Here is a 13,462-nt window from a genome sequence, read left to right on the forward strand (position 1 = left end):
TTATGTACATCTACATGTCTCGTTGTTTAAAGCCTGTAGTGTAAGAGTCAGAAGTCTTTATCCAAGAAGCCTTTGATTGCCCATGGGAGACATAGCCTTCAGGGCTTTTTGCCAGAAAGTCAGGTGACATAGTGTCAAGAGTGACAAAGTCCTTGTACTCAGAAGGTCATAGTGGACCAATGAATGAGGAGAATGGGGTTCGAGTCCCGCATGAGTCAACGTTTTTTCATATTATGACATTGCTATGGCGCCCAGAAAGAAAGTCCTGCTAATGGCTAATGGCTAATTTTATTTTGGAAATAATTTTGAACAATAACAGGATGTCGTGATTGGACGTTAGCAAAGTTTACAAAAGCATGCACATCCAGACCTTAAAAAACTAAATGCTGGACTAGAGATCATGCAAGAGATGAAAAAACATGGAAACAGATGAAGACGTCACCTCGGCGGTGATTTAATTAAATATTTATGGGAGCATCGTCTAGTGTGTGGACTTGTTTTATCGTCTCTTGATTGGACGTTCGAAAAACAGTCATTATACGTCTTTATGTTTGCTGGGTAGCTTTACATTTAATGGAAAGACATGAGAGTAGAATCAATCTACTCCAACTCTTGGCCACAACAAATGGATGTCCTAAGGTGTTATTGGTGTTATGGGATCTATATGTACTGTATATATAGGGCACCAGTAATGCTTTGACACTTACTTGCTTACACTCAGCAGTCCAGCATGTTTTATACTATAAAAGTACAAGATTTGTACCTGTCAGTGTATTTTTTTGACATCCCGTTAAGATAACACCCCTATCTTTAAACTATTCTATAAAACCCCACACATCTGTTCTGTCATGTTGTCAATACATCAAACATACCACACTCCTGTCAACACACAGTATGTATCTTATCGCACATCACAGCTCTCTCCTTTTCACCCCGAGGCTCAGACAAGGAGACACAGCTGCTATCATACACACACTTCTTTTATCGATATGACAAGTATTACTGCATGAGGGATGTTTGCGTCCGCTCAAACACACGATCATTTACTCCTCGCGCTGATGAAGTCCCATCTGAAGGGGCAGGGGCCGAGATCTGGTGTCCGACGGGGGGCTTTGCCCTGTCAGCATCCGATCTTCCCTGCATAGATTCATGGAAGAAAGGAAGGGTTCCCAGGACGCCTCTATCGATCTGGCCCCATCCCCCACTGCACGTCTCTCTTTCCTTCTATCCTCCATCTATCCTCCACCCCCCCCCTCGGCCAAGAAAGGTAGAGCAGACCCAGGAGCTCTCATTGTAGTTGAGTGTGTGCATGTGTGTTATGTCTGCTACTCTGCATATATGTTTGTGTGTGTGTGTGCGTGTGTGTGTGTGTGTTTTTAAGAGCTGGTAAAGCTGACACCATGAATCCAGGCTGCTGTCTCAGAGGATTTATATCATATTGTGTTAGCTGGTGTTTGGGTGATGGGAGGAAGCTGTTTATGGGGCTGAAAATGCTGGAATGGGCAGGAGAGATATTTTTTTCCACCACAGCTTTGTGTGCGTGTGTGTGCATGTGCGTGTGTGTGTGTGTGTGTGCATGTGCGTGTGTGTGTTCCTCAAGGAAACGATGATGACTCTTAATTTTTTTCCTCACTGTCAGTAACTATATCTCTCTCAGTCTGCTGTGCAGCCCCGCTGCACTGGTGCGTGTCTGTGACCTTAAAGTACCCCGCATAGCTAAAGTATGTCTGGATTAGTTGTTATGGTGGCCACTTAATGTGCTTTCTCCCTCTCCGTCTGTCTCTGTCTCTCCTTCCCTGCGCCTGCCAGGCTGACATTTTGATTTGTCACAACAGGTTTTGCTCAGCAGGCCTGTCACTGAGTAGCAGTTGGGGGCTCACACATATGCTTTGTGTCATTGGATCCCCTCAGGTTAGCACGGGGCTCCGGGCTTTCCCATAGTGACACTGTCTGATGGTGTGAAGCCCAGTGCAAAAATCTGATTGTGTGTGTTTGTGTGTGTACACGTGTGTGTGTGTGTGTGTGTGTGTGTGTATGTCATTTCTGTTTTACTTGAATGGCAGAGAAGATTGCGTGTGAGTGTTTTTAGTGTAGATGTTTCATGTGTAATGCATCAGTCGTATTCATGAAATGTTGATCTGTGCAAACGCCTAATACAGTTGCGTCTGTGCACACATTTTGTATAAATGTGTAGACTTTTTTTAATGGCCGATACAGCCACCAGTATTCCAGAATTACAGCCCCATTATGACCCTTTTTTGTAATTCAAGTCAATCAAACTAATTACGATAGCCTAAATGACGATCCAATCTATTGAACAGAGTGACTAATCAAAAGATGAACCAGACGTTGCAGTGGCAAAGGAGGGAAAAGACTCGGTAAAGGAGGCGCCAAATGTCACTGTAAAGTCCGCTGTGCTAACATCCAGGGAATCACCAAGCCCGCTATCAATCGTCTGGCTCTCCGGTCTGATCTACATGGAGACTTGCGGTGTGCTAAGGGCGTTCCTGGAGAGCGCTATCCGTGATGTTGTCACCTACACCGAGCAAGCTAACTGCCATGAATGTAGGATATGCTCTTAAGCGGCAGGGACACACTACAGCTTTGGTAGAGAAATACATCTGTCCATTATTAAACTACTAAAATCTGTGCTGCATGATATAAGTTTATATTGGCAACATATCTTACAGGATACATAATATTAGGCTATTTAATATGCTGTTAATAAATGTATTTATTTATTTGCTATATTTCCCATCGGACATTTTGACCGTTGATATTTTAATCTGCTGGACAACTACATGTAATACTAGTAAAAAGCCAGCTAATGTAAACCCTAATTTTAGATAGCATACCGAGATGACGGGCGTGACGTGTAACAACACAACATATACGTCGGGCAGTGCTTCCCAAACAGTAACAATAACATGACATAGCTCGTAAGGTAAGGAGCTCTCGGACCTCATTGTCCCCCCAGTATGTGGACTTTTTCACTTGGTGTACTTCTTCTTTGAGTTAGCTGCTAACTGCTGCTAGCTGCTTTAAATCTCCTGGCAGTGGGTCGCACAGATAACACCTCATCAAAATGTCCCACCTGTCCTGTCCATGGTCCCATGTTCCCCCTGCTGGCTGTCCCTTTTACAGGTGTCACTTAGGTGTTGCCTAATCAGTGAAATTACACCTTCTGACTCTGTCACAAGATGCCATAGGGCCAACAAAAGACTTCTGCTGTAGACTTACGTTGTGAAAGAGACGTCTGGGATTGAATCCATTTGGTCTGATAGCATTTGGAGAGTCCGGAAGAGCCGCATGATGAAACCATTTTATCCCCTTTCAAGTTAGCAGAGTGCTAAACCGGAAGTAGCCAGCTAGGCTGATGGAAGTCTCTAGTGTGCTTGTTTTGTGGGCCCAGTGATGTGAAAGCAGTGCCGATGATCTGGGTAATTTCTTCAGACAAGTTCACATGCCACTGAGCAACTTTCCAAGGAATGAATGGGATCTTGCCTTCAGTGCTGTATCCAGTTCTCTTTATACATGCTTAGTTAGTGCCTCTGATTGCAGCTCGAAGGTGAGACAAATCTGTCCCCACATTTCGCAACTGTACCTGGGAATATACCTGCCTTGAACAGGCAGTGTTAAAGAAGCCTATGTGTGACAGAAAGAGACAGAGAGCATGTGCACACTGATACCATTGTGTAAGAGTGAAAATTGGATAAGCTGGTTGACATTGGTTCTGTTGTCTGTCCCTGTGTGTTTCACTAAGTGTGTGTGTGCCTGTGTGTGTATTAGTGTCTCCCTACAAGCCTCAAAGGCAACAACAGTGTCACTTATGATTGATGAGGTGACATATACTGCATGTCAATAATGAGCCGGCTCGCCTTCCTCTCATACATTCACACCTTGCTCTTAGAGAAGAAGAGCTCCCATCTTTCAAATTAGCGCGTTATGTGACAAATCTTCCTCTCCAGTCGGAGCGCAGCGTGAAAATAGGGCAGTTTTGAGGCAGCTGTGTGTGGGAGCTTTCCACATTTTCCCTGGGGTATATTCCCTAAAAAGAAAAATTAATATATCAATGGATGACTTGATCATAGTCAAACATGTGCTGGTGTGTGTGCGTGTGCCTGTGTGCGCGTGCTTTTTGCGAGTGAGAGCGTGCACGCGGTTCCAGGGAGCCGCCTCCTTTATTTGCATGTCTGGAGCGAACATCTATCATCATCATCAAGGCGCTGCAAAACAGTGAGGCAGGCAGGCGCCGCCGACACTCTCGGGAGAGAGACTGAGCACACTTTCAAACCTTTACTGCGGCATTATCAAACGTTTCCTAAATGCCTTCACCTCGGGGGGGAAAGGCACGCCACGCACACGCATGCACAGATGCAAACAGACAGATTGTGTTTTATGTCGTTTTCGTCTCTTCTTGCTGACTGTATTTTCCCATCATTCACCTTGTCACACACAAACCCCATCAGAAGGAGAACACCTCAAGACACAACAAATAAAAATAATAATAAAAAAAATCCTCCTCATTAAAACACTCATTTCCTTCATGTACATATTATTTTGAATACTGATGGTCAGAGTGGCTCAATCCATTTTTGGGAGCCAGTGGGGATTACTGGGCAGTATTAAAGAGGAGAGGGGAGTGCTGAAATGGTACAGCCTGATAGATAGAGGAGCGAGAGACAGTGTGTGTGAGTGGAATAGTAAAAAGAGCCCCCGAGACGGGGAGGGAGAAGTGAGGAGGGGGGCTGCATGGTGGGAGGAAGGGAGCGAAGGAGGGAGGAGTGTGGTGGAGTGGAGGCACAGAGCCAGAAAATTGCATTGCGTGCTCGGTGATTAGTTTACCTCCTGGGTCTCATTCTCTCTCACTCCCCTCCTCTCACTCTCCTCTCACTCCCCAGGTTCTCTTCTACCTCTAGTAGCTTTTCCTTGTGTCTTTGTCTTGCCACTTTCCGCTGCCTCTCGCCTCCTTCCACTTCCTCTGTCACTACATCACACTGTCACTTCTCTCTATTCTCTCCTCCTCTCGCCTGCTCTCCTCCACTTTCTTGGCGGTTATCTCCGCTGCCTCTCCTCTCTATCTCTGTCTCACCCCCCCGCACTTCCCTCAACAACACCCACCCACCCTTCTACTTCCTCTTTTCCTCCTTGTGTGCTGACTTGGCTCTCCATTCTTGTGTTATCTTCGTGGGCTTGAAAAATGCATAATGCCACCTAACCTGCGAGCGAGCCCATCAAACCTCGAATAAAAACAAAACGCGCTGATGTGATTATGTATTTTTTTGGTTATGTGATAGCGGTGGGAAAAAACTGGCAGAGGAGATTTACACCGAGAACTTTCAATCAGTCGGTAAGTCAGGGAAGCATTTTAACACCATAAGCCAGCCCTGCTAATTATAGTCTTAAGGGCAATAAACATGAGCTTCAAGTGTCTCGCACAGTACAACAGAAAGTGCTGACACTGAATGGATGCCAGCCTCCGCACATGGCCCTTTTTGGTTTGGGCGCTCTTTGAAAAGCAAGTGGGTCAGGCCTTTTCTTCTTAATCCGTACATAATCTGGCCCTTCCAGAGCAGCCACAAAAACACTACAGGAGGGGCGGGGAGACGGAGGGTGATAGACAGACAGCAGGAAAAAGGGGAAAGAGAAAGAGGATTTCACTTTAGGCTATCGGGGCATTTTCACTCCAAAGACGGCATTAGAAAGGAAGCAGAAGGCCGTGGAGTAACAGATTGCTGTTACTGTAATAACCGCCTATCCTAATATTTAAGATCATTCTGTCAGATTTTTCTCCATGGTAGGAAAAGTCATATCCCAGCACGTTCTGTGAGTGTGTGTGTGTGTGTGTGTGTGTGTGTGCCTTGGGTAAGGATTCCACTGCGCTTTGGATATAAGGAGCTGTGAAACCAGCTCTAATGCGCCGTGTGTTTGAGAAGGTAATTCAGAAATATCACTGCAACTGACACGTTAACCTTTAAAAAACAAACAACAAATCAAAAAGCTATTGCCCAGCCATGTCCTCGAAAAAACTCAAATCAAAAGGGATGAATATGAGAGTGGAGCAGCAGTCAGTGGGTGAGAAGCGGCTCAAAATGTTCATTTTACATCAAGTAACATTTCATTTCCTGTACGCGTTTTAGTGCTGACACCAGTAGTCAGTTAATCTGCAAATATTAATTTTAATAATAACTCAGGTAAAATGCTCAACATTTTCTAGTTCTCGCTTCTCAAATGTGAGAATTTGCTGCTTTACTTTGTGTTATTTGATATTAAAGTGGATATCTTTGGGATTTGGACCGATTGAAGTATGTAAATATTGCGTCCCTCATGCTGTTTTATGTCTCTTCAATGAAAAAATACTTAAAGTGGCCCTATGCTGACTATTCTACCTGTTTGTTACGTCACCAGTGGCCTACACTGTGTTGTGTAGCCCCATTTAGAGAACTTGTAAACCAGATTCGGTCCTCGAAAAGTGATCCTGGATCAGGGTAATCCAATCCAATGTTGATAAGGGATAAGATGGATTAGCTGATCCTTGACAGCAAAACATAGGATTTCCAAATCCAGATCATTCTGATAAAGATTAAACTTTTCCAGCAACTGGGCCCAGGTGACATCTCGTCAAGACTGCGACATTCGTAACCACAGAAGACAAAAACAAACATATGCTGCTGCTGGGCTGAACTATATATTCTAAAAAAAAAGGGAAAAAACAATGCTGTAAACATTGCTGTTTTGGGGAGGAGAGTGTTTTGAATGTAAGAAATGTTTTGTGGAAATGTTACAAGCCAGATCTACTTCTTAAACCTCTCAGATCCAGAGTTCAGGCTAAGGTGACTGCGGGTTCGGTGTTTACTTTCTTCTCTGTGTAATCTGTTGGTCAGAGGCACATTATGTAGTTTTAATTTTAACTGTTGAATCCAATCAATCATTTAATTAAGCTTGCCCTTCATTTGATTACCCATCTGGATATTGAATAGTGCAGCCCCATTGCTGTTGATAGCTGCTAATGCCCAGCTGAAGTGATCAATAGCATTCTGTATCTGAAAGGCGAGGCGGCATCCCTTCTCTTTAGCACTGATACAGAATCTGCACCTCCTTATCCGCATCATGCTTCAGTCCATTATCGGAGAATGGCCTCAAATTATCTTAGATCAGCCCAAATCTCTGGCTGTCGTCCATCTAGAGGCAGAGAGGCCTCGATCACGTGACTCATGGACACTTCTCCCCCTCTTGCTCTCACATAGTCCAGTCCTTTTCCTCTTCACTTTCTCTTATCCTTTCTTTTCCTCCCATCTCCATTTTTTTTACCCTCTTCTCTTTGCCCTCCACTCATCTTATTGGTGGCACAGTGTCACATGATCACAATGCAATGAGTTGGGGTACCTGAGGACCGTTGCTAATAGTGACAAATGACTGTCTGTGCAGAGAGGGAAAGAGAAAGAGTATAGCAGAGGAGAGGAGAGCTACTATACATGTTGGGGGTCAGTGTTTGTGCTCTGTGGATGGAATAGAGAAAACATTGACACTGAGAGATGAAAAAACCCACAGCCAAAAGAACGTTAGCTTAGCCTAGCATAAAGACTAGCCCTTTTCTCAGTCTAACACAGAATTCTTGGAGTCTTGTCGTCACAGTGATGTTGCTGAAACTCCAGGAAGTCACTGCTTGCGGCAAACGAATAGCCCAACACTTAACCCCTATACAACCACAATGTATTGTCTTTCAAACTTTTAACTTTAGAGGTGCTGGTTAGAGACCAAACACGGGTACTGGCCAAATTACATTGATACTACAGAGTACCAATACACGTTAAGTTACTCTGTGCCAAATTTCGGTACCTGAGAGCACATCTGGGTGAGAACGCCAGGCTTAGACAAGAGGCGGAAGTGCCCTGAAGACTGTAGTCCAGCCATGGAGCACCAAAGCCAAGAATGGAGCTCAGCTGAGCCGCTGGATTCAACATTCAACACGGATGCCAGCCATGAAGCTCCGCAGACACTCCATTAGCGACCCAAATCTATCGCTGCAGCACCAATCTGCCATGAGTTTCGGCATCTGGTTTATTTTCTTTTCTATGTTATTTTTTTGTGGGTCTGTGAACGCAGCACAGGCAGAACTCTCCCGAGTTTTTCCCCCCTCAGCAACAGTTTGTGGAGTTTGAGTTGTGTGTTGGATAATCTCTCAAGACAGATTCTGCAATTTACATTGTAGAATCTGTCGGCAGCCCTGTGTCAATGGACACAGAATGGAGGGGGCGTGGCCGAGACGTGCAGGTGTCCCCAGGAAATGTGTACCTACAGAAACAGCAAGCTCCGCGTCCATAGCGACCGCTCCACTCAAAACGCCGTCTCATCAACGTGAAAAAAATATTTTTTCCAGCGGATGTCTTAGTTACAACATGATTGAGCAAACTGGAGTAGTTTCATATCGTATCCAACAACGGGAGGCTTTTAACAGATGACGTCCTGATGTTAGCTTTGCTAACTGTCCCTGTCAGCTGCAGTCACTGCTGCTTTCTAGACATCGTGATTTCCCATAACTGAAAAAATACCACACATAGCAACACAAAACTGCTTTGCTAGCTCAATCATGTTGTAACTAAGATATCCGCCGGAAAAAATATTTTTTTCACGGACCGTTTAATGAGTTATTACATTATTTTTATACAGTCTATTGTTATTACAGACACCGCTAACATTAACAGCTAACGGTTAGCCCAGCTAATCTACGATAACCATGTTATTTACAAAACGTGGACACAGAAATAGTAACGTTTGTTCAATCATTGTGTTTATAGACTTAACAAACATCAGATTAGTCTACACGGTGATATAGTGACATGAAAAATGTGATATATAGCTAAACTCTGCTGGTTTTCTACCCGAAGTATTTGTAAACAACACAGCGATTCCCTGGGGGCACCGCCGGAAGTGAAGGGCGTGAGCGATCGCCAAGGCCCCTGCACTTACGTTAGTCGAAAAACTCCGGGCTGTGCCTCCAGAGGTAAAGGAAGAAAAAAAAAATTATTTTTTTTTATTATTATTATTTATTTTTTTTTACCGATGGATTTCCAGATTGTGTGTTGGATAACTGATCAGTCGCTACGATCAGAGCTAATCAGATCAGATCGATGGATAAGAGGAGCAGCTGCTGCAGAGGCGCGTGAAAACATACTTTTAGACCCAGTGCAACGAACAGTTAAGTTTCACTTTCACTGCACCTGACGTTATGCTGCTCCGTCTGTGCTCGAGTACAGTATATACATTCCAACAGCGCCTCTAATGAACGGTCCAACTCAAAACATGTAAAATCAATATGTGGCAGTAGATGTTGCTATCATGGCGGGCCACCACAAATAAACAACTGTGTGGGGTCTGGTTTCGGGACCACTTTTTTTTAAGTCTTTTCTTGGTCTGAAGCTCAGCTATTGAAAACTGAAAACAGTTGTGTGGAACGTTGCCTGATTCTACCAACATTATGCTAAAAAGAAAAAACCTTTACCTCTGTCTCCTCCTGTCTGGTATTTCTCCAGGGTTGCAAACAAAGATGGCTCCAAGTTCAACACTTGTCACATCCGTCAACAGTAGCATCACTAACAGCTAGACACTAGCTAGCTACCTCAGCTAACAAAATGTCTACGAATTCCACTATAACTAAATTTGATTTCTTGAGTAGGACTTGATTTGCTCTGGACTCAGTCTTAACTTAGTTTCGACAGACTTTGGACTTAGTCTTGACTAAGGATTGACTGGACCTGGTCTTGGACTTGACTTGGACTCAGTTAAGTTGGTCTTGACTGCAGCCCTGCTCACACCTACACCCAGGGCTTAGTTTTGTGAGTTGTTGAGTGGTTAGAGTCAAGGGTAAGGGGCTGGGTCAAAGATTTTGATGGATCACTGAATACGGTGTAACACTAGCACCTCCTGACTTACAAGTTAAGCACTGCCTACACCTTTGCTTTTCCTACTGTGACATGCTGTCATGTTTTCTGTATAAAAAAAAAAGGCTCATTATTCCCAGATGATTTTCAATGAAGCGATAAAGAAAAGAAAGTGGAAGTAAATAAGTCACATCTTCTAACAGCCGATATGTACGAGGTGTTATAATTACAGTGATAATGTTTAGTCAAGACGTCGAAGGTGGTTAACCACTACACACTCCAGGAACTGACAGGGTGGAGCAGACTTGACGCAGCATCTCTCATCTCGGCTTGCCGCTCCCCATCGCTTTCAGCTTGCATCATGTCAACCTCGGTCTCCATTCAACATTCCAGCAGCCCTCGCTGAAGCAATCGCCCAAAGGCACTGGTCACAGATCGTTGTGTGTTTGTATGTGAGTGTATCTGACTCGCCTGTGGGACTCGGATCTCGACTCAGCCAGCCTTTCATCCACGGCTCTTCACCGCCATAAGGAGGATAAAGACATATCTGATGTAGGATCAGTGCTACACTGTTAAAGGGGGAGCCCATCGAGCCACATTGAGCCACAGAGTGTTTCCGGAAGGGGCAAAATCCCTTGTCTTCACATATATAAACGTTTCTTGAAAACACCTGTGCTATATTTACTTGCTCCTCTGCCGTAGAAACCAAGAAGCTGAGTTGAAGAGATGTTCGCTGTAACAGTTTTCTTTAGCGCTGAACAAACTGGTGAATGATGAATAACACAACGCTGACATCACTTTTAAGCTCCCGCCAGAGCTGTGATACTTTCATTCACTGTAAAGGGCAACAGAATGGCAGATTTGTGAGACGGGCTGCTGAAGTGTCCTTGAGCAAAACACTGAATCCCTGCCTGTTGTTCTTTGTGCTGCTGACCTCACTACGACTGAGTGAAAAGACAACCAGCTGCTATGAAAAGCAGTATCACTAGAAATGCTATGAATTACCATGTTGGTGTGTTTGGGAGAGTTATGAAAAGAGAGACAGAAACAGAGAGCAGAGACAAGGGAAAGAAGGAGACAAGTGTAAATCTTCCTGATAAAGGAGGTTTAAACCTCATTGAGAGTCGATGTGCGGCCCCTCGGAGTGACTCAGGGTGTGACTCATTGCAGCTGGCATCGCCTCCACCTTTAGGCTACTCACACACACACACACATACACTTCTTCACAAACCCTCAGGCCTTGCTTATGTTATGTGTCCCCTGTGCTCGGCGTTGCGCCGGGTTCCACCTGTTAACAGACGATGTATAAGCTCCGCTTCATGCCACTGTAATGGCACTTGTGATCTTCTTATGAATCAGCTTATGACAAGATATGAATGCAGTCTGAGCTGCTGAGCCTTCCCATGAGCATGACTTAGAAGACAGATGCTGTTAAACTTGGCTAGGACTGTGTGTGTGTGTGTGTGTGTGTGTCTGTGTGTGTGATCCTTCTAACCACCCACTCAAGGGATTAGTGTAAGGGTGGTTGGATGACTCATCGGTCAATGACTTTGGAGGAGAGGGAGGAACAACATGGCCAACTCGTCCACATGGTGTGTGTGTGTGTTTCCACCTGTCCCTCACTGCGGCTCATTCTTAGATCTCCAAATATCTCATCATGCAAACCTCTTAATTACAATTTCATATCTGTATCTCACAGCGACATCTACCTTCAGCTAGTCGATTCCAGATGCAGGCGAATCTTTCTGATGATGGTGCGTCTATCGTTGTGCATGTGTGTGTGTGTGTGTGTCTGTGTGTTGGGGGGGGTTAATGGTTGCCCGTGTCTCAACAGCAATGGCAGACGGCTGAGCTTGGAACACGACCCCGGCACAGCGTCGAGCTGTTAGGCCATGCGTACGCTGCTTAACGAGCCATGAGCGATCGCTATGATCTCGCCACAAATAATTCATGAGGAGCCCTGTAGAGGAGCTATGGAGCTAAAAGGGAAATGTGTGTGTGTGGGAGGGGGTGTGTGGCGGGGGCATCAAGGAGTGGACCGCAGCCTAAGTGGTGCGAGGGCGGGGAGGCGAGGGGAGGAAGACAGAGAGAGATTCGTCTGACAAATGTGTCTGGAATAGAAAGGAAATCCCCTATTACCTACAGCGCTGACAAGTATGCCTCTGTGTGCATGTGTGTGTGTGTGTATTTGTGTGTGCTTATTTTTAGAGAGCCATTTGTGTTACTACATCTGAAAAAGGCACAGTGGGAGTGTTAACAGTGTGCATCACAATCGCGGGATGTGTGTGAGATTTTTTGCGAAGGCACGCGCTATGTGTGTGTTGGAGACGTGATGGAGTGAGTTCAGATTTTTCTGACAGCCGTGAGGCCCAAAGTGTTCAACTGTACAAGTTTTTTTTTTTCTCTTTTTGCTGAAACCAAGGGAATATGAACTAATAAAGTGTCTCCGTGAGGAGAGGGGTGGATGTGGATGTGTACAGTGAGAACTCTCATTTACTTTTTTGTGCTTGAATATCGGAGCTGAAGTGTGAATTACTGCACGTACAGTGGGCTACCAGTTAAAAATGAATGACAGGTCGAAGTGCTGATGCTAAACTAGATCCAACTGAGCACCACTGCTGATCCTAAATGTCAAACCAGATATGCATACCTTGTTATATCGACCATGACGCTTACATTTTTTTATCCACATTAGTGGCGTGGCTCTGAGGAATGGCATCGTCTGTCTGTGAGTGATATGTCTCATGGACTATTGGATGGATTGCTATGAAATTCGGTTCAGACACCCACGTTGCCCGAAGGATTGACTTTGGTGATTCCTTGACTTTGACTTTAGTGTCAGTATGCCAATCCAGTGGGTTTGAGTTAAATGTCTAGACAACTGTTGGCAGATCAAAATTTTCATTTTCCGATGCTTTTTTTTTTTACGCAAATACTCGCCAACCCTCCTGTTCCTCCACCAGAGACTCCCAGTTCTCATTGCCTGTACCTGGTTTCCTCCTGTGGTCAGAATTGTCCCATACTTCTCCAGATTCCTGACAAGTTTTCAAATCTTTTTACCCTCTTTGACTCTAAAAATGTACTGTCTCCTACATGTTGGTGCTCCCACCTTTCTCCCATCTTCTCCGACACTTTGGGGTGCCCGACATAAGTGGGGCATGACTACAAGTGGACACCTAATCTCCATGCTGACCGTGCTACACGTGCTTAAGTCCGACAGGACGCTCTAGAGGGGTTTGAGTGGTGCCTCAGGGGTTAGGGGCAACCGAGCTTGCCCTACTACTCAGTGGGGGGGAGGGGGCAAGGGTACCCAGCTGTCTTCCAGAGACTCTGAACCTCCCGTTCTGCCTCTGTTAGGCATCCAGGACCCAGGGCTGTGTGGGCCAGGGAGGATAGTCCCTGGCATGGGACAAGCCTACCGTCTGCCTCCCTCCTCCTGGTACTCTGCTGCTGGAGTACCAGGGGCATCTCAAAAGTAGGGGCCTCAAGGTTGACAAGTATGAAAACTACACGGCTACATCAGCTGCAGGTGTACTTTACACCTGCTACACATAAGGGAGGGGGGCAATACATCAATCCGG

The 13,462-nt window shown here is 45.1% G+C and overlaps 1 protein-coding gene across 1 annotated transcript in view; it reads left to right on the plus strand.

Annotated features, from left to right (window-relative positions):
• Nucleotides 1-13,462, plus strand: part of xkr6b (XK, Kell blood group complex subunit-related family, member 6b) — an 87,124-nt gene that overhangs the window by 55,414 nt on the left and 18,248 nt on the right. The gene's annotated exons all lie outside the window — the stretch shown is intronic.

This window comes from Epinephelus moara, chromosome 12 (assembly GCF_006386435.1).
Source record: "Epinephelus moara isolate mb chromosome 12, YSFRI_EMoa_1.0, whole genome shotgun sequence".
Lineage (NCBI taxonomy): Eukaryota > Metazoa > Chordata > Actinopteri > Perciformes > Serranidae > Epinephelus > Epinephelus moara.